Source organism: Gracilinanus agilis, chromosome 5 (assembly GCF_016433145.1).
Source record: "Gracilinanus agilis isolate LMUSP501 chromosome 5, AgileGrace, whole genome shotgun sequence".
In the NCBI taxonomy this organism is placed as follows: domain Eukaryota; kingdom Metazoa; phylum Chordata; class Mammalia; order Didelphimorphia; family Didelphidae; genus Gracilinanus; species Gracilinanus agilis.
The window spans coordinates 312,858,646-312,878,944 of NC_058134.1; the positions used below are offsets into that span (position 1 = coordinate 312,858,646).

The 20,299-nt window shown below is 36.7% G+C and overlaps 1 pseudogene; it reads left to right on the forward strand.

Annotated features, from left to right (window-relative positions):
- Positions 1-19,373: 19,373 nt before the first annotated feature.
- LOC123250311 lies at positions 19,374-19,956 on the forward strand (annotated as a pseudogene).
- The last annotated feature ends 343 nt before the right edge of the window (positions 19,957-20,299 follow it).

Below are 20,299 nucleotides of genomic sequence, written 5' to 3' on the forward strand. Positions count from 1 at the left end.
CAAAAACAGAGAAAGAAAACTCCAGACCAATCTCCCTAATGAACATAGATGCAAAAATTTTAAATAGAATATTAGCAAAGAGACTCCAGAAAGTAATCAAGAGTATCATCCATCATGATCAGGTGGGATTTATACCAGGAATGCAAGGATGGTTCAAAATTAGGAAAACTATTCACGTAAATGACCATATCAACAAGCAAACCAACAAAAATCACGTGATTATCTCAATAGATGCTGAAAAAGCCTTTGACAAAATACAACACTCATTCCTATTGAAAACACTAGAAAGTATAGTATAGAAGTCCATATTCTGTTATCAGGCACTGTACTAAGAGCTAGGAACATACATTCAATATTTTTATTATTGCAAAATTGTGCTTTCATCTTACTGGTGTTGATTGTAGAAGAAAGGCAGACTACTCTCTAGGAGTTTCCATTGGAATGGGGGAGGACATCACATAGAGGGAAGCTAGAAGTCAAAACAAGGGAGGGATGTGTTGCCCAAGGATACACATGGCAGCAGAGTTCAAAGCTGGAGTGGTGTGCTGGTGTAGATCCACGCAAGAGAAAGGTGAAGATTCACTTATCATATATATGTCAAGGGTCCAGGGCTGGACTTTCATATCTTGTAGCATAAAGAAGAGAATAGGACCTGAGGCTTTTAAAAGGAGGGGAGAAACATTTTAAAATTTTCCTTTAAAAAGAATAGAAGAGCAACATTTTCAGTAAGAATAATAGCCCTGATTTATTCAGGTAGATTCAATCCTCATTATCTCCATTTGGAAATGCTTCTCTCTGGAGGGGTGTGTTGACTCCCTGGACATCTCTCAAAACAGGGGTACTTTATTATTATGAGCTGGGCTTTGTAAACCTTAAAACTGGAAAATGCTAAGTCAAGAGCCCAAGCTCTAGTCTTCGGGCTGTAATAATTAAATTATGAGACTTATAAAGTCTCATGAAGTTCATTAGTTTAATAAAGTTTATTAGATAATAAACAAAGTTTATTAGGATTAATTGGATAGGTAAAAGATGAGAAATAGAGATTAAAGGGTACTTTTTATTGCTCCATTTAGCTTGTGGGACATGAAAACTCTTCATATATATATATGTATATATCTAGTTATAACAACTTCAGGAGAAACTAAATGAATATGAGAACAGAAAAAAATTTCAGGAGAAAAAACCAATTAAATGAGTGATATTTGGATTCAGGGATTATGGTTAAATAGGTGTTTTTAAAGAAAGAAGTTTGGCGCTAAGTAGAAATTTTATATGAAACTATATAACAAAAGTTTTTTTCCTAAAACACACTTAATATTGTGAGTAAAAAGAATGAAGAGCAAAGAGAATGTTAATATCAAACATACTTCAAATTAGGTCAAAACACATCAAATTTCTCAGTTTACAATGGCTAAAGTTTTGTAAGCATAATCTATGGCTTGAAGGGGTACCATGCCATGGTGGAGACAGGGCTGCCTTTGGAATTAAGAAGGCCTCAGTTCAGAGCCAAATTCTGATAGATTGCTGGATGACCAGGGGCCAGACATGGAACTTTTGAGTACCCTAGGCAGCTCTGTAAGAATATAAGCTATAGGACAGTTGCTCATCTGTATTGGTAGTGGTTTCCTCACTGAGAATTTCTTACAATGACAGAATCACAGGTCCTATAAAAACAATAATTTACCATTTCTAACAGCACACTTCTGTGATGTGCTGGGAGCTTCAAGTTCACATGGAGAATTTGGAGTTTCACCATGTCTTTGTTCTCTAGTTCCATTATCAACCATTAATGCACCATCTTTCTTTTGTTCCTCTTCTGTGTATTCTTCCCACAATTAATAAGAATGAAATGTGCAATGTCCTCAAAGAACTTTCTTTAATCTATTGCTAGGATACAAAATGCAAACATATCTAATGCGTTATATCTGGCAGATGCTGATGGCTCTAACCAGCACATCATACAAAGAATTAGATTTTCCAATCATTTTAGATATTGAAAAACTCTTCTCCATAAGGAGAAATATTAATTTTTGTCATTATATATGCTGATAAGTATTTTAATTCTTCAACAAATCCAAATACAATGAACTGAGGAAAATGAAAGAATAAATAAGCAGTTCCTATTGTCCCTAATAATCAAGTAGGGAAGATCCCTCTGATTAGAGGGTAGAGTCCTGAACTCTTGAACCTCCATTTCAGCAGGGAGATCTGCACAGACAACTCCTCATTCCTCACTTGATTCCACAATGTGGGACTTCATTGACTTCTCCTCTGTGTTCCAGGATGTGGTACCTATCCCCTAATCTCCAATTCTTGGTTTTCTTTTATGTTGTATGTTGTCTTCCTCCACTAGATCATAAGCTTCTTGGTGGCAGGGACTGTCTTTTTTCATATTTATGTTCCTGGCTCTCAACACGTTACCTAGCACAGAGGAAGTACTTCATACATGTCTACTAAGACATATGAACAAGAAACTATGAGAGAAAGAAGAATGTGTGAAATATTTTAGAGCAAATGAGCTGTGAGAGCTTAGCAGGATCAATGAAATCTTTCTATAGGTGGTGTCATTTGATTTGAGGCTTCAAAGACTGGTGGAAGGAAGAGTTTCAGAAGACAAAAAAGAGGGCAAAGAGAAGGTTTTAAACATGGAGAACAACATATTTCATTTAGGAAATGATAGCTAATCTGCTTGATGGAACCACAGATAGATGAAGAGGAAATAGATTTAACTATAGTTTCATTACAATACTAATATTCTAAGTACTTCAAGTAGATTTTTTCCAAAGCTATGAGAAACTAAAATGACTTGGGGATGTGTTATATCCATTAAATTATAAAGTTCCCTAGGCTGGGGACCAGCTTTTTTCTGTTTCTGAATTCCTAATAAGATAGTGATTTGCATATAATATATATTTTACAAATGTGTAGCAAATTGAAATTAAATTATTAACATTTGGGATTATCCTGACTGCGATTAAAATATAATAAAGTGGGATTTTGGATTTGAGATTGCTACTTTCCCCTACTTTTGTATAAGGTCAATAATGCATTGTAGGTTATGTAGAACCCTGCAAGAGAAATTAAAATTTTAGAAAACACACCGATTAAAAATAGGATAATCCAGAGAAAGATCTGTGGGAGCAGAAACACAGAAGAAAATCAAATGCTTGACCACATGGGTCAATGGGGATTTTATTGGGGATGCAGACTTTAAACGATCACTCTGGTGCAAATATCAATAATATGGAAATACATCTTGATCTATGACACATGTAAAACCCAGTGGAATTGCGAGTTGGATATGGGAGGGAGTTGGGAGGAGGAGAGGGAAAGAATATGAATCACATAACCATGGAAAAATTTTCTTAACCAACAAAATAGGATAGAAAATCTAGGATAATGCTAAGATAATAGGATAATACTAAGATTAGTATGCAAGTTCTGATTTTTTAATTTTTAATTTTATTTTTTCAAGTTCTGATTTTAATGTTTTTTTGGTTATTTACTATCTTTAAGTTTCATGGGGGGAGCTGGGTGGCTCATTGGATCGAGACTCAGGCCCAGAGACCTAACTGTGTGACCCTGGGCAAGTCACTTAACCCCCATTGCTTAGTCCTTGGCACTCTTTTGCCAGTATTGATTTCAAGGCGGAAGGTAAGGGTTTAAAAAAAAGATTCAGAATCAATCTGAAGAATAAAAGGAGGGGGTAAGCTTAACATTGGTCACAAAAAAGGAATTTAATTTTAGAAGTTAATAATCTTTAAAAAATTAAATGTTAGGGAGAGTACATGTATATTTTAAATGAGCTTAAATATACATACAACTTGCAACTTTAAAGTTCCTTCCCTCTCTATAATTCTATCATTAGTGGAAACATTTTAGCTTAAGATCAATCCAAAATTCCATTTTCATTAATTTTATACACTTAGGTAAACTATATGGTAGTTATTTGGATTGAATGAAAGAAAACATAGTTATTAAGGCCTAAAGTATTTTTGACATATTCTTCTTCCTTTAATTTACCTACAAGAACAGAACATCTAAATTTTAGAGCTTTAAAATTAAGGGGTTGAATGGAGTAGGTAAGCTTTGAGATTTATCCTAGATCTAAATCTTGTACTTTGAAAAATAGTTATTTTTTACCTTGAGAGAATTAGCATGTAAATTTGCATTTATGTCTCCATAAATATCCACTATTACTGACATGGGAAATAGCATAGAAATGTTCATTACTTGCTTTTTAAATTATTTTACATTTATCTTCATTCCTATCACATTTAGTAGAATGAAGAAAGAGTCTGTTGATTATTCAAACCTCTTTTTCCTTCATATTTTCAAAATCTTGACTTTGACTTTCTTTTCATTTCCTGGTTCATCTTCCCCGTGTATATCATTGTGGTCTTCTTGACTAAATTCCTCCTCATCTTCTCCTTCCTCCTCTTCCTCATTTTCCTCCTCCTCTGACAGTTTGTCTTCATAGTCTGATAATTGTCCTACTGATGACTACTTCCTAATCCCATCTTCTCCCTGACATTCACATAGGAATTATCTGGACCCATCAATATTCATGATTTTCAATATTTACAGTTATATGAGTTTTCTTTTGATAGAATTGTTGTGGAATTCCATTTCTAGATTTCTTATTATCTTCATGAAGTGGTTATATGAGCATGGGAAGAAAGGATAAAGGGTGAACAAATACAGAAAGAAGGATAAGAACCCCTGCAAATATAATTAACTTATTAATGTCCAGAGGGGCAGACATCTTCTGAAAAGGCATTGAAAAGGTACCAGGAGAGGGGTGCACGGGATGAAGGGAATACTGGTTTGGGATGAAGGCTGAGGAAGGGATTCTGTGACATCTTCTTTTTCATTATCTGATTGGTGGTGGTGAAGAAAAGTTCTAAGTTCTGAATTGACAGTGCTACTTTTTTCATCTATTATATTAAAAAAATAAAGAGTACATGAAAAATCTACCATTTCAAGGAAAATAATACAAGAGTGGAAATCACACAAATAACTTACTGATTTTCCTTATTAGCAGGAAATCATTAATAAGATTCTTTTAAGTTCAGCTTGGGAGAGTTGTGACAAAACAAAACAAAAAACCAATGAATGTAATCAGGATTGATTTCTATGAAATACTTAAATTTAATACACCCCATTTCTCTGAGGTTTATGAATTTAATATTGTTAATCTCATGACTGTATAGGAAATAGCATAAAATCTTCTGGACTATTTTGTTCACTGAAACCCCATACACCAGAAAGTATATCTATATTCTTCAGCTCTTTGTCACATCATTGAAAAATATTAGGTTTTAGAAATTAGTAATTCTTTGTACCACCTACATCATTCCTTACGATAACAAGTTAGATAGTCTTTACTTATTAGTTTTGGCTTCTTTATGCAATTCAAAATAGATGAATTTATCCTGAGTTAAGAAATGATTGGTCTCAAGACTGGGGAAACAGGGGTATTACAAGTGTCAGGCTCATTTTTGCTAGATCTGTTTGCTTTGTTCCCTCACCCTGTTTGACAACTTCACCAGGAAGATGTCAACCATTCTTGGTAACAAGAAGACTCTAGACATGAAATACAGGCTTAAAGAGTTTCAGTTCTCATAAGATCCCAAATACCTTCATTGTTCCACTTAGAAAAAGCTGAGATATTGGGCTTAGGTCTCTTAGGTTTTCACTTAAGGATTGGAACTCCTGAGTGTTTACTGAACATCAACTGCAAACAACGTTCTATTGTCTTAACTGTTTTCTGTTGCATATAGCTACTTGGAAGGACTGGGCTTCACCAGTTAAAAACTATCTTGGATATTTTATTATATACTGTTAATTGCTTTTGAATCAATGTCAAGAATGAAGCACTATATAGGATGGACAAAAATATTCAACAGAAACCAAAAACAGAGGAACTTAATTGTCTGGATTTATTTTATCTTTTAAAATATTTTTCCATGGGTACTTGATTCATTTTCTCTCCCTCCCTTTATTCCTACCCCCATTTGAGAGCTGACAAGCAATACCATTGGGGGATACAAATGTTATCACTTGAAACCTATTTCCATATTTATTTTCTCAATAAAGCAATCTTTTGAAACCAAAACCCAAATCCATGTACCCATAGAAACAAGTATGTATTTTCTTCTCCATTTCTACTACCACAGTTCATTCTCTTCATGTGTAGAGCATTCTTTCTCATAAGTCTCTTGGGATTGTCCTGGATCAATGCATTGCTACGAGGAGCAAAGTCCATTACATTCGAATGTTCCACAATGTTTTACTTTCTGTGTACAGTCTTCTCATGGTTCTGCTCATTTCACTCTGCATCAGTTCCTGGAGGTTCCTCTAGTCAATATAGAAATCCTCCAGTTCATCATTCCTTACAGCACAATAGTATTCCATCCCCATCATATACCACACTTGGTTCAGTTATTCCCCAATTGTGGGACACCCTCTCATTTTCCCCAACTGACAAATGGTCAAAGGATATGAATAGGCAGTTTCTAGATGAAGAACTCAAAAGTCTCAACAATCACATGAAAAGGGGTTCTAAATCTGTCCTGATTAAAGAACTACAAATCAAAACAACTCTGAGGTACCACCTCACATCTAGCAGATTGGCCAATATGATAGTAAAGGAAAATAATAAATGTTGGAGGGGAATGTGGCAAAATTGGGATACTAATGCATTGCTGGTGCAGTTGTGAATTGATCCTACCTTTCTGGAGGGCAATTTGGAATTCTGCTCAAAGGACTTTTAAAGAATGCATGCCCTCTGATCCAACAATACTACTACTGGTTTTATCATGTGCCATTGATCAAGACCCATTCCCAAATTGTTGATAGTTGCATTGGTATGGGAGTTTCGAGTCCACATCCTCAATCATGTCCGCCTCAACCCATGCGTTCAATCAAGCAGTTGTTTTTATTCTATGTTTCCTCTCCTGCAGTTCTTCCTCTGAATGTGGGTAGCGTTCTTTACCATAAGTTCCTCATAACTGTCCTGTGTCATTGCACTGATGTTAGTACAGAAGTCCATTACATTCTATTTTACCATAGTATATCAGTCTCTGTGTACAGTGTTCTTCTGGCTCTGCTCCTTTCACTCTGCATCAATTCTTGGAGGTCTTTCCAGTTCACACAGAATTCCTCCAGTTTATTATTCCTTTGAGCACAATAGTATTCCATCACCAGCATATACCACCGTTTGTTCAGAGCCATTCCCCAATTGAAGGGCATCCCCTCATTTTCCAGTTTTTTGCCACCACAAAAAGCACAGCTATAAATATTTTCGTACAAGTCTGTTTATCTATGATCTCTTTGGGGTACAAACCCAACAGTGGTATGGCTGGATCAAAGGGCAGGCAGTCTTTTATAGCCCTTTGAGCATAGTTCCAAATTGTCAGCCAGAATGGTTGGATCATTTCACAACTCCACCAGCAATTCATTAATGTCCCAAATTTGCCACATCCCCACCAGCATTCTTTACTCTCCCCTTCTTTCGTTTTAGCTAATCTGCTAGGTGTGAGGTGATACCTCAGAGTTATTTTGATTTGCATTTCTCTAATTATTAGAGATTTAGAGCACTTTCTCATGTGCTTATTGATACTTTTGATTTCTTTACCTGAAAATTGCCTATTCATGACTCTTGCCCATTTATCAATTTGGGAATGGCTTGATTTTTTATACAATTGATTTAACTTATTTGAGTAATTAGACCCCTGTCAGAGTTTTTCGTTATAAAGATTTTTTCCCAATTTGTTGTTTCCCTCCTGATTTTGACTACATTGTTTTTGTTTGTACAAAACTTTTTAGCTTAATATAATCAAAACCATTTAATTTACATTTTGTAATTTTCTCTAACTCTTGCTTGGTTTTAAAATCTTTCCTTTCCCAGAGATCTGACAGGTATACTGTTTGGGTTCACTTAACTTATTTATAGTTTCTTTCTTTATATTCAAGTCATTCACCCATTCTGAATTTATCTTGGTGTAGGGTGTGAGATGTTGATCTAAACCTAATCTCTCCCATAATTGTTTTCCAAATTTCCCAGCAGTTTTTGTCAAATAGTGGATTTTTGTCCCACAAGTTGGGCTCTTTGGGTTTATCGTACACTGTCTTGCTGATGTCAGTAACCCCAAGTCTATTCCACTGATCCTCCTCTCTGTCTCTTAGCCCAGTACCATATTGTTTTGATGACTGCTGCTTTATAGTATAGTTTTAATATCTGGTACTGCTAGGCCCCCTTCCTTCACATTGTTTTTCATTATTTCCCTTGATATTCTTGATCTTTTGTTATTCCAAATGAAATTTGTTATAGTTTTTCCTAATGCAGAAAAGAAGTTTTTTGGTAGTTTGATAGGTATGGCGCTAAATAGGTAAATTAATTTGGGTAGAATGGTAATTTTTATTATGTTAAACATTCCTCCAACCCACGAGCAATTAATGGCTTTCCAATTGTTTAGATCCAGTTTTATTTGTTTGGAAAGTGTTTTGTAGTTGTTTTAGTATATTTGCTGTGTTTGTTTTGGTAGATAGATTCCTAAGTATTTTATATTGTCTAGGGTGATTTTAAATGGTGTTTCCCTTTCTACCTCTTGCTGCTCTAATGTGTTGGAAATATATAGAAATGCTGATGATTTATGTGCATTTATTTTGTATCCTGCAACTTTGCTAAAGTTGTTGATTTCTAAAAGCTTCTTAGTTGATTCTCTAGGATTTTTTAAGTAGACCATCATATCATCTGCAAAGAGTGATAACTTAGTCTCCTCATTGCCTATTTTGATACCTTCAATTTCTTTTTCTTCTCTAATTGCTACTGCTAGTATTTCTAGTACTATGTTGAATAACAGAGGTGATAATGGGCATCCTTGTTTCACTCCTGATCTTATTGGGAAGGCTTCTAATTTATTCCCATTGCATATGATTCTTGTTGATGGTTTTAGGTATATGCTGTTTATTATTTTTAGGAAAGGTCCCTCTATTCCTATACTTTTCAGTGTTTTTAATAGGAATGGATGCTGTATTTTGTCAAAGGCTATTTCAGCATCTATTGAGATAATCATGTGAGTTTTGTTGTTAGATTGTTGATATGGTCAATTATGTGGGTTGTTTTCCTAATGTTGAACCATCCTTGCATTCCTGGTATAAATCCTACCTGATCATGGTGGATGATACTCTTGATTACTTTCTGGAGTCTCTTTGCTAATATTCTATTTAAAATTTTTGCATCTATGTTCATTAGGGAGGTTGGTCAGTAGTTTTCTTTCTCTGTTTTTGATCTCCCTGGCTTTGGAATCAGTACCATATTTGTGTCATAAAAGGAATTTGGTAGGACTCCTTCTTTGCTTATCATATCAAATAATTTGTATAGTATTGGGATTAGTTGCTCTTTGAATGTCTGATAGAATTCACTTGTGAATCCATCAGGCCCTGGAGATTTTTACTTAGGGAGTTCTTTGATGGCTTGTTCAATTTCTTTTTCTGATATGGGATTATTTAGGTATTCTATTTCTTCTGCTGTTAATCTAGGCAATTTATATTTTTGTAAACATTCATCCATATCTCCTAAATTGTTATATTTATTGCCATATAATAGGCAAAAACTCAGTGTACCATGTCAGCACTCTCTGTGCCTTCCTTACTAAAGTGTTCTGCCAAACAATCTCACGTGAGTCTCGTGTTTCTTGAGGCTAGCTTCAACAGATTTCAACTCTAGATATGAGTAGGGAATAGATTCTAATTTCAGAAAAGTATATTGATTAAAAAATACAATCACTTCTAGATGCAATATAATCCTTGATGAAACTCGGTGAAATATTATATAACAGAGTAGGAACTATTTGCAAATAATTTAGACATGGCCAGGGTGTCTTTTTGATTTCAAATGTGTGCCTGCCTATCTGCTAACATTCATTGTGCACCACTTTCTTTGAGACCTAGCTTAAGACTTATCTCCCTACAGAATTCTTCTATCAATCCCATAGAAGAAAAATTTTTGTAGACTACTAAAAAATTGACCTGGTCTACCATTTGTACAAGAAGTGAAAGGATTGGTCTTTGTCTTTCTTACAAAGTACTACTTCTGTACACTCCCTGTGGTCCTCTGTTTTCAAGGGATCTCACTCTAGATCTGTCATTCTAATCACCTCTTTGACGTGTGATTTCACTGGCACAGGGACCTTCTAGAGAGAAAACAATGCATATTGGCAAGTGTTTTGTGTCAGTGTTGGGTGGGAACACTGAAAGATTTAAAGACTTGCTTAGGGAGAGTTCCGGTTAAGATGGCGGCAGAGTAAGGAGCAACTGCTTGATCTCTCCTAACCGAAGCATATAGGACTTCTCAAGGGGACAAAAAAACAAATCCAGATGAACAAAGGGACCCCACAACAGGGCACAGCATTCAAGGTACATGGAATCAGGGCATTTCCACGCTATAAAGGGATGAAACAGCTCTCATTAAAACGAGAGAGGAAGAAGCCCCTCCCCCAACCCCCACACCATGTACAACGCCAAGGCCAGCAAACAAGAGTTAAGGCAGGTTTGGGGCACCCATTTAAGTCACTGGCAGCTCCAGGGCTTGTTCCTGAGAGCAGCAAGACTTAGGACCCCAAGAGGCTAAAGAACGCACACGGACTTTCCTGAGTGCCTGCCCAGATGAAGGCATTGCCCTAAGCGAGGACAAGGATCTCAAGTGCAGGCTTGGACCTCAAGTGAGAACCCTGTGCAGACGGGAGCACGGCTGTGGAAACAGTGCCCTGAGACTGCTGAAGGAGCCTCAGGCAGAGGGGCAGACCAGTAGGCTCGACCCCGAGAGCAAAGAGACCTGAGACCTTGGGAGCCTAGAGCGTGCAGACAGACCCTGAGTGTGAGGATAAAGCTGAGAAGGAGCTGGGCTAACAACAATGGCAAGCCAAAATTTCTCTTCCCCAGAAGAGAAAGATCATCAAGAAGAAATCTGTAACACTCGACAACTTTTACACAGAGAAATCCAGATAACAGAGGAGAACAAACAAGTAATCATATCCAAACCTTCCTAAAATAATGAAAACTGGTCACAAGATAATGAAGAGTTCAAATCTGAGATGATGAGAAAGATGGAAGAGATCTGGCAAGAAAATAACAGTTTAAAAGGCAGAATTTCACAATTGGAAAGTGAGGCTCAGAAATCAAATGAATTGATAAGCAAATTGAACACCAGAAATGACCAGATTGAAAAGGAAAACCAAAAGATTATAACCAAAAACCAGTCCCTAAAGGCTAGAATTGAACAATTAGAAGCCAATGATCTCTCAAGACAACAAGAACAAATAAAGTCAAAAGACTGATAAAATAGAAGGAAATATGAAATATCTCAATGAGAAAGTGACAGACCAAGAAAACCAGTCTAGAAGAGACAATTTGAAAATCATTGGTCTTCCTGAAAAACCAGAAATTAATAGAAACTTGGACTCCATACTTAAAGAAATTATTCAGCAAAAATGCCCTGAAGTTCTACAACAAGAGGGCAATATAGATTGAAAGGATCCATAGATCACCCTCTACACTGGACACAGAAAAGGCAACACCAAGGAATATAATAGCCAAATTCAAGAGCTTCCAAGTAAAAGAAAAAATCTTACAAGAAGCCAGAAAGAGACAATTCAAATATCAAGGAGCACCAATCAAGATCACACAGGATTTGGCAGCCTCCACGCTAAAAGACTGGAAGGCTTGGAATATGGTATTCAGAAAGGCAAGAGAGCTGGGCCTTTAGCCACGGATCAACTACCCATCGAAACTGACTATATACCTCCAGGGCAAAGTATGGGCATTCAACAAAATTGAAGATTTCAAAGTATTTGCACAGAAAAGACTAGGACTAAATGGAAAGTTTGATATCCAACCACAAAATCCAAGAGAAACATGAAAAGGTAAATAAGAAACAGAGGGGAGGGGCAGCTGGATAGCTCAGTGGATTGAGAGCCAGGCCTAGAGACGGGAGGTCCTAGGTTCAAATCCAGTCTCAGACACTTCCCAGGTGTGTGACCCTGGGCAAGTCACTTGACCCCCATTGCCTACCCTTACCAATCTTCCACCTATAAGTCAATACACAGAAGTTAAGGGTTTAAAATAAAAAAAAAGAAACAGAGGGGAAAGAAAGAAAACTCATAATTTTTTAAATTTGATTCTTTAAGGGCTTCAATAAGATCTAATTATCTGTATTCCTAAGTGGAGAAATGCTATGTATAATTTTCTGTAGTGAACTATATTCATTATTATAGCAATCAGAAGAATGATTCATAGGGAGAAGATGGAATACTAAATGATCTATGATGACATGGGGGGTGGGGTGGGAAAGAGGGGTGTGAATAGCAGGGGACACCAAGAGAAACTTGAGTGAATAAGAAAAATAGGATATTCTATTACACACAAAGAGGGCATGGGAAGGGGAGGGGACAAATACTATTATAAGAAGGAGAGGAAGAGAGCATTAAGAGGTAATATTTAAACCCTACTCTCAGTGTAATCAACCCGGAGAGGGAAGAGTAGCTATATTATCCATTGGGATATAAAACTCTATCTAACCCTACTGAGAGTCAGAAGGGATAAACCAAGGGGAGAAGGGGAGTGGGAAGGTCAAAAAAGGGAGGGGAGAAGAAGGGGGAGGGAATTCATTAGGCCTTTAAAAATAAAAGAGGGGAATAATAAGGGAGGGGGTAGAAAGGGAAGTTAATCAAGGGAGGAGGGGATAAGGGATACTGGCTCAAAGCAAACCATTGGTTTAAAAGAAAATAGTGTAAGAAGAAGAGGTAGGACTAGGGGAGGATACAAAAATGTCAGTGAATGCACAACTGATAATTGTAACTCTGAATGTGAATGGGATGAACTCGCTCATAAAATGGAAGCAAATAGCAGAGTGGATTAGAAACCAAAATTCTACTATATGTTGTCTACAAGAAACACATATGAGGCGGGCGGACATACACAGGTTTAAGGTTAAGGGCTAGAGCAAAATCTTTTGGGCATCAAATGAGAAAAAGAAGGCAGGAGTGGCTATTATGATTTCTGACAAAGCCAAAGTAAAAATAGATATGATTAAAAAAAGACAGGGAAGGTCATTACATCCTGATTAAAGGCAGTATAAACAATGAAGAAATAACACTGCTCAATATCTATGCACCAAGTGGCATAGCATCCAAATTCATAAAGGAGAAACTGGCAGAGCTCAAGAAGGAAATAGATAGTAAAACCATAATAGTGGGAGATCTAAATATTCCTCTTTCAGATCTAGATAAATCAAACCAAAAAATAAATAAGAAAGAGGTAAGACAGGTGAATGAAGTCCTAGAAAAATTAGATTTAATTGATATGTGGAGAAATATAAATAGAGACAAAAAGGAATACACCTTCTTTTCAGCTGCACACAGTACATTCACAAAGATTGACCATGTAATAGCGCATAGAAACATTGCAAACAAATGCAAAAGAGCAGAAATAGTAAATGTAACCTCAGATCATGATGCAATAAAAATAATAATTAGTAAGGGCACCTGGACAGGCAAATCAAAAACCAATTAGAAATTAAACAATATGATTCTCCAAAACCAATTAGTCAAAGAAGAAATCATAGAAACAATCAACAATTTCATTGAAGAAAATGACAATGATGAGACATCCTACCAAACTCTGTGGGATGCAGCCAAGGCAGTACTCGGGGGGAAATTTATATCCTTGAGTGCATATATTAACAAATTAAGGAGGGCAGAGATTAATGAATTGGGTATGCAACTCAAAAAATTAGAAAGTGAGCAAATAAAAAACCCCCATATGAAAACTAAATTAGAAATAATAAAAATCAAGGGGGAAATTAATAAAATCGAAAGTAAAAGAACTATTGAATTAATAAATAAGACTAGAAGCTGGTATTTTGAAAAAACAGATAAAATAGACAAAGTACTGGTCAATCTAATAAGAAAAAGGAAAGAAGAAAACCAAATTGACAGTATCAAAGATGAAAAGGGAGACCTCACCTTTAATGAAGGGGAAATTGAGGCAATCATTAAAAACTATTTTGCCCAATTATATGGCAATAAATATAACAATTTAGGAGATATGGATGAATATTTACAAAACTATAAATTACCTAGATTAACAGCAGAATAAATAGAATACCTAAATAATCCCATATCAGAAATAGAAATTGAACAAGCCAACAAAGAACTCCCTAAGAAAATATCTCCAGGGCCTGATGGATTCACAAGTGAATTCTATCAGACATTCAAAGAGCAACTAATCCCAATACTATACAAATTATTTGATATGATAAGCAAAGAAGGAGTCCTACCAAATTCCTTTTATGACACAAATATGGTACTGATTCCAAAGCCAGGTACATCAAAAACAGAGAAAGAAAATTACAGACCAATCTCCCTAATGAACATAGATGCAAAAATTTTAAATAGAATACTAGCAAAGAGACTCCAGCAAGTAATTAAGATCATCCACCATGATCAGGTTGGGATTTATACCAGGAATGCAAGGATGGTTCAACATTAGGAAAACCATCCACATAATTGACCATATCAACAATCTAACAAACAAAACTCACATGATTATCTCAATAGATGCTGAAAAAGCCTTTGACAAAATACAGCATCCATTCCTATTGAAAACTCTTAAAAGTATTGGAATAGAGGGACCTTTCCTAAAAATAATAAACAGTATATACCTAAAACCATCAACAAGCATCATATACAATGGGGATAAATTAGAAGCCTTTCCAATAAGATCAGGAGTGAAACAAGGATGCCCATTATCACCTCTATTATTCAACATAGTACTAGAAACACTAGCAGTAGCAATTAGAGAAGAAAAAGAAATTGAAGGTATCAAAATAGGCAATGAAGAGACTAAGCTATCACTCTTTGCAGATGATATGATGGTCTACTTAAAAAATCCTGAGAATCAACTAAGAAGCTTGTAGAAATAATCAACAACTTCAGCAAAGTTGCGGGTTACAAAATAAATGCACATAAATCATCAGCATTTCTATATATTTCCAACACATTGGAACAGCAAGAGGTAGAAAGAGAAACACCATTTAAAATCGCCCTAGACAATTAGAAAGCCATTGATTGCTCATGGGGAGGACGAGCTAACATAATAAAAACGACAATTCTACCCAAATTAATTTACCTATTTAGCATCATACCTGTCAAACTACCAAAAAACTTCTTCACTGAATTAGGAAAAACTATAACGAATTTCATTTGGAATAACAAAAGATCATGAATATCAAGGGAGATAATGAAAAACAATGTGAAGGAAGGGGGCCTAGTAGTACCAGATATTAAACTATACTATAAAGCAGCAGTCATCAAAACAATATGGTACTGGCTAAGAGATAGAAGGGAGGATCAGTAGAATAGACTTGGGGGTTAATAATGACATCAGCAAGACAGTGTATGATAAACCCTAAGAGCCCAACTTTTGGGACATGAATCCACTATTTGACAAAAACTGCTGGGAAATTTGGAAAGCAATATGGGAGAGATTAGGTTTAGATCAATATCTCATACCCTACACCAAGATAAATTCAGAATGGGTGAATGAGTTGAATATAAAGAGGGAAACTATAAATAAGTTAAGTGAACACAAAATAGTATACCTGTCAGATCTCTGGGAAAGGAAAGATTTTAAAATCAAGCAAGAGTTAGAGGAAAATTACAAAATGTAAATTAAATGGTTTTGATTATATTAAGCTAAAAAGCTTTTGTACAAACAAAGACAATGTAGTCAAAATCAGAAGGGAAACAACAAATTGGGAAACAATTTTTATAACAAAAAACTCTGACAGGGGTCTAATTACTCAAATATACAAGGAGTTAAAGCAATTGTGTAAAAAAAATCAAGCCTTTCTCCAATTGAAAAATGGGCAAGAGTCATGAATAGGCAATTTTCAGATAAAGAAATCAAAAGTATCAATAAGCACAAGAGAAAGTGTTCTAAATCTCTAATAATTAGAGAAATGCAAATCAAAACAACTCTGAGGTATCACCTCACACCTAGCAGATTGGCTAAAATGAAAGAAGGGGAGAGTAATGAATGCTGGAGGGGATGTGGCAAATTTGGGACTTTGATGCATTGCTGGTAGAGTTATGAACTGATCCAACCATTCTGGCTGGCAATTTGGAGCTATGCTAAAATGGCTATAAAAGACTGCCTGCCCTTTGATCCAGCGATACCATTGGGTTTGTACCCCAAAGAGATCACAGACCAACAGACTTGTATGAAAATATTTATAGCTGTGCTTTTTATGGTGGCAAAGAACTGGAAAAGGAGGGTGTGTCCTTCAATTGGGGAATGGCTGAACAAATTGTGGTATATGCTGGTGATGGAATACTACTGTGCTCAAAGGAATAATAAACTGGAGGAATTCTGTGTGAACTGGAAAGACCTTCAGGAACTGATGCAGAGTGAAAGGAGCAGAGCCAGTAGAACATTGTATACAGAGACTGATATACTGTAAAATCGAATGTATTGGACTTCTGTACCAGCAGAAAGCAATAACACAGGACAGTTCTGAGGGATTTATGGTAAAGAACGCTACCCACATTCAGAGGAAGGGCTGCAGGAGAGGAAACACAGAAGAAGAACAACTGCTTGAACGTATGGGTGGAGGCGGACATGATTGGAGATGTAGACTCTAAACTCTCACAGCAATGCAACTATCAACAATTTGGAAATAGGTCTTGATCAAGGACCCATGATAAAACCAGTGGAAATGTGCATCGCCATGGCTGGGGGAAGAGCGGGTGGGTGAAGGGGTAAGTAGGAGCATGAATCATGTAACCATGTTAAAAATGAATATTAATAAATGTTTTTAAAAAAAGACTTGTTCAGGGTTATGAAACCAATTAGTGAGAAAGAGGAAACTTGAATCCAGTTTATCTCACAGATCTTTTCTCTGCTACTTAGGATTTGATTAAAATACTAAATATTTTTTGAAGTTCTCCTTCATTCTTTGATAGGCACACCTAACTTCCTTTTTCCTTCTGAAATTCTATCAATTTATTTATTTATTTTTTTTACCATTCCTCCTTCAGTTTGGTCCCACCTCCTCCTAGGGTTCATAACTTTTACATTATCTTCTTCCTTCTATCTTCCTTCATCTCTTTATATGCTTCCCTTTCAGCTCACTTGCTTTTCCTCCACATTGACTCTTCTTTTTCAGATTGTCACTTCTTCAGTTTCTCAAGTCTTGCCACTTGCTGGATGACAAAAAAAGTTGGTATCATTTCTAGGACTATTTCATTCTACTTGATCACACAGAGAGCAGAAAGGCTTTCCTCCAGTCTTTTCACCTTCTTTTCTATAATAAAACTCACTCTCATCACTGACAGCATCACAGACAAAGCATGAGATCTGCAGGTCATTGCAGAACAACCTTCTCTGCTGTGTGAATGCTGAGCTTGTTGGGAGATCTTTTGTGTTTAGTTATTCCTTTTGGTGGCCTTCATAGCTAAAGCCTTGCCATGTCAGTTTGCCTCTCTAGGAGCTCCAGAGCAATGAGGTACATCTAATGGGCTTATCACTTCTTCGCAGGATATAGCACCAATTTGCCAGAATGCCTCTAATTGGGGAGTAGACTATTCCTGCGCCAAAATCTCAATGTGATTAACATCTTCCTACCGCGGTTGTCCGCAAGAATTCCAATTAGAAGCCACTTACCAGCCACTTCTTTCTATTGCTTTTCTCCCTCCTGCTCAGACATTTCCAACAGAAGTTCCTGTCGTGACTCGGGACCCCATCCCCAGGGACTAAGCCCCATTCCACACTGATAATGGGTGGAATTTACCTGAGAATCCCTGAGAACTAAAATGGATTCCCACAAGGAAAAAGATACATATTTCCACTATAGACATGCCTTGAAAGGAACCCATGGCAGGTAACTGATAGGGAGTGTGGCCATAAGGAAGAACACAGTTTGTTCATTCTTCATTCATCCAATAACTATTTATTAATAGATAAAATAGGGGCCTGAGTAGGCAGTAGGTCTGGGAGTACAGCTAACCTAGGTTCCGGGTTCCCTCTGTCACATGCAGCATTTGTGATCCTAAGCAAGTCTTTGAATCCTTCCGTGTTCCTAGGCAGCTCTGACAGAGAACAGTTGTCAGTGTGCTTAGCAGGGACCCCTCATCTACGCTTTTACTTTCCGTGGTTTTAACCTCCCTCCAGCTGAGATCTCTTCTGCTTTTAATTTTAGTTTTTCATTTTTCAATAAACAATTCAAAAGGGTCCCGAGAAACCCAGATAAAGAGATAAAGATCCCAGAGAAAAACTGAGAGCTGAGTTACATTGGAAAAATTCAGCCCAGACTCTCCCCTTGGGAAAGTTCCTGCTTATCAGGCCAAATGATGCCAAGAATGTTTCTCATTGAATTATTTCTGTAAATCCTCAAACTCTGATTGAACCTCGAAATCTTCATTTGAGGAAGAGTCCCATGGTTTAGGAAGCACTGAGAACTGTGGCAGGGTAGGGAAGAGGAAGGACAAGATCAAGAAAATGGAACACCCAGGTGGGGATGAGGGAAGAAGAGCATTGTATTGATTTTCTAGAAAGCAGCAATTCCTCTGGACATCGGGGACAGTGCCTAGGGTCACTAATTGGGCACACTTCCCCGTCCTTCGCAAGATAAACAATAAAGGCTTCCAAACAGTAGATGATACTTAAAATTCTGTCCTTCTTCTGCCATGACGAATTCTCATTTTTTCTTAGGAAGGGTTTATATAGCTTATCTCTTTTCTGACTGATACATAGTGTAAAGCACAATAATTAAAAGTGCAAGTTAAATTTATCTTTAACTCTGTAAGCATGAGAAATTCATCTAAGTATAAAATGGAAATAGAAAAATAGGCATTTGAATTTTTAAATTGATCTTTCATTATATTTAAAAATTAAGTATTTATTTAGGTTTGTCAGTCTTACCTGATTTGTCCAAGGCAGGTCCATGCAAAGTAAATGCAGGAGAAAAAGTATCATCTTAGAAAACTGATTTCAGGTGTCTGGGATTTATTAAGCTTCCTCTTCACATACTGTCGAACTAATTCCCGATGACTATTTAGGAAATAAAATATAAAACATAAGAAGGGTATTTCCCCCCCCCCCTCTTGCTTGTACCTACAGAACTTGCATGATCTGATTTTTTCATTTGCCCAGTTTGTTAGTAATCTTTAGTCTGCTTGCCAGACTGTTACAATATTAGTCAACTAGGAACCCCCCACTCAGTGTTGATTATGGAGTGGAAAATTATTTTAAATGCAATTATAGAGCACTGCTTTTACCCAGACACCACCGAACCCCTGTGTGTCTACCTGATGCCACCACTTACTCTAGGCACTGAATATTTAGTCGGGGATCAAAAGGAGTTAGTGCAGAGGGCCAAATTGGCTGAGCAGGCTGGGCGCCATGATGACATGGCATCTTGCCTCCAGTCTGTCGTCAAGCCGGGAGCCTTAATGATGCACAGTCACTGGAGGAATCTCCTCTCTGTTACTTACACAAACGCCTTAGCGGCCCAAAGGTCATCGTGAAGGACCTTTGCAAGTTCTGAGCAAAAGACGGAAGGTGCTGAGCAAAAACAGCCCATGGCCCAAGAATACAGAGAGGAAGTTGAGGCACAACGAAGAGAGATCTGCAATGCTGTGCTGCGTCTAGTGGGAAAGTTCTTCATTCCTAACACTTGGCAAGCAGAAAGCAGCTTTCTCCCTTGAAATGAAAGGAGACTCTTCCTGTGACTTGTCTGACTTTGCTTCTCAGGATGCCAAGAAAGGACTGGTGGATCAATCACGAGAAGCCTATGGAGAAGCATTTGAAATCAGCAAAAAGCAGAGGCAACCAATGCATCCCATAAGATGGGGTCTCTGTTCTATTACGAGATTCTCAGCCAAAGAACAATAGAAGTCTCCTTTCATTTTCAATTTTCTCCAGAGGAGTAATCTGAAGAAAAAATGGAGAAGTCAAGGATAAAGTAACCTGTTGTTCACTTTTATTATTTTTGCTACATTCATTTGGTTTTTATTTCATTTTATTTAATTGGTTTAGGCAGTCTAAAAACCAAGACATGAGTGGAGATGCACTCAAACAAAATGAATTGTTTGATAGTCATGAAATCACTGTATATCCAGCACAACAGTGAAACAACAACAACAAGAAAACAACCCATGTATTTAACTTTATTTAGGTTTTTGCTTTTGTAATATTTTGGATACTTGCCTTAACATGCGTATGCTATTAAATAATT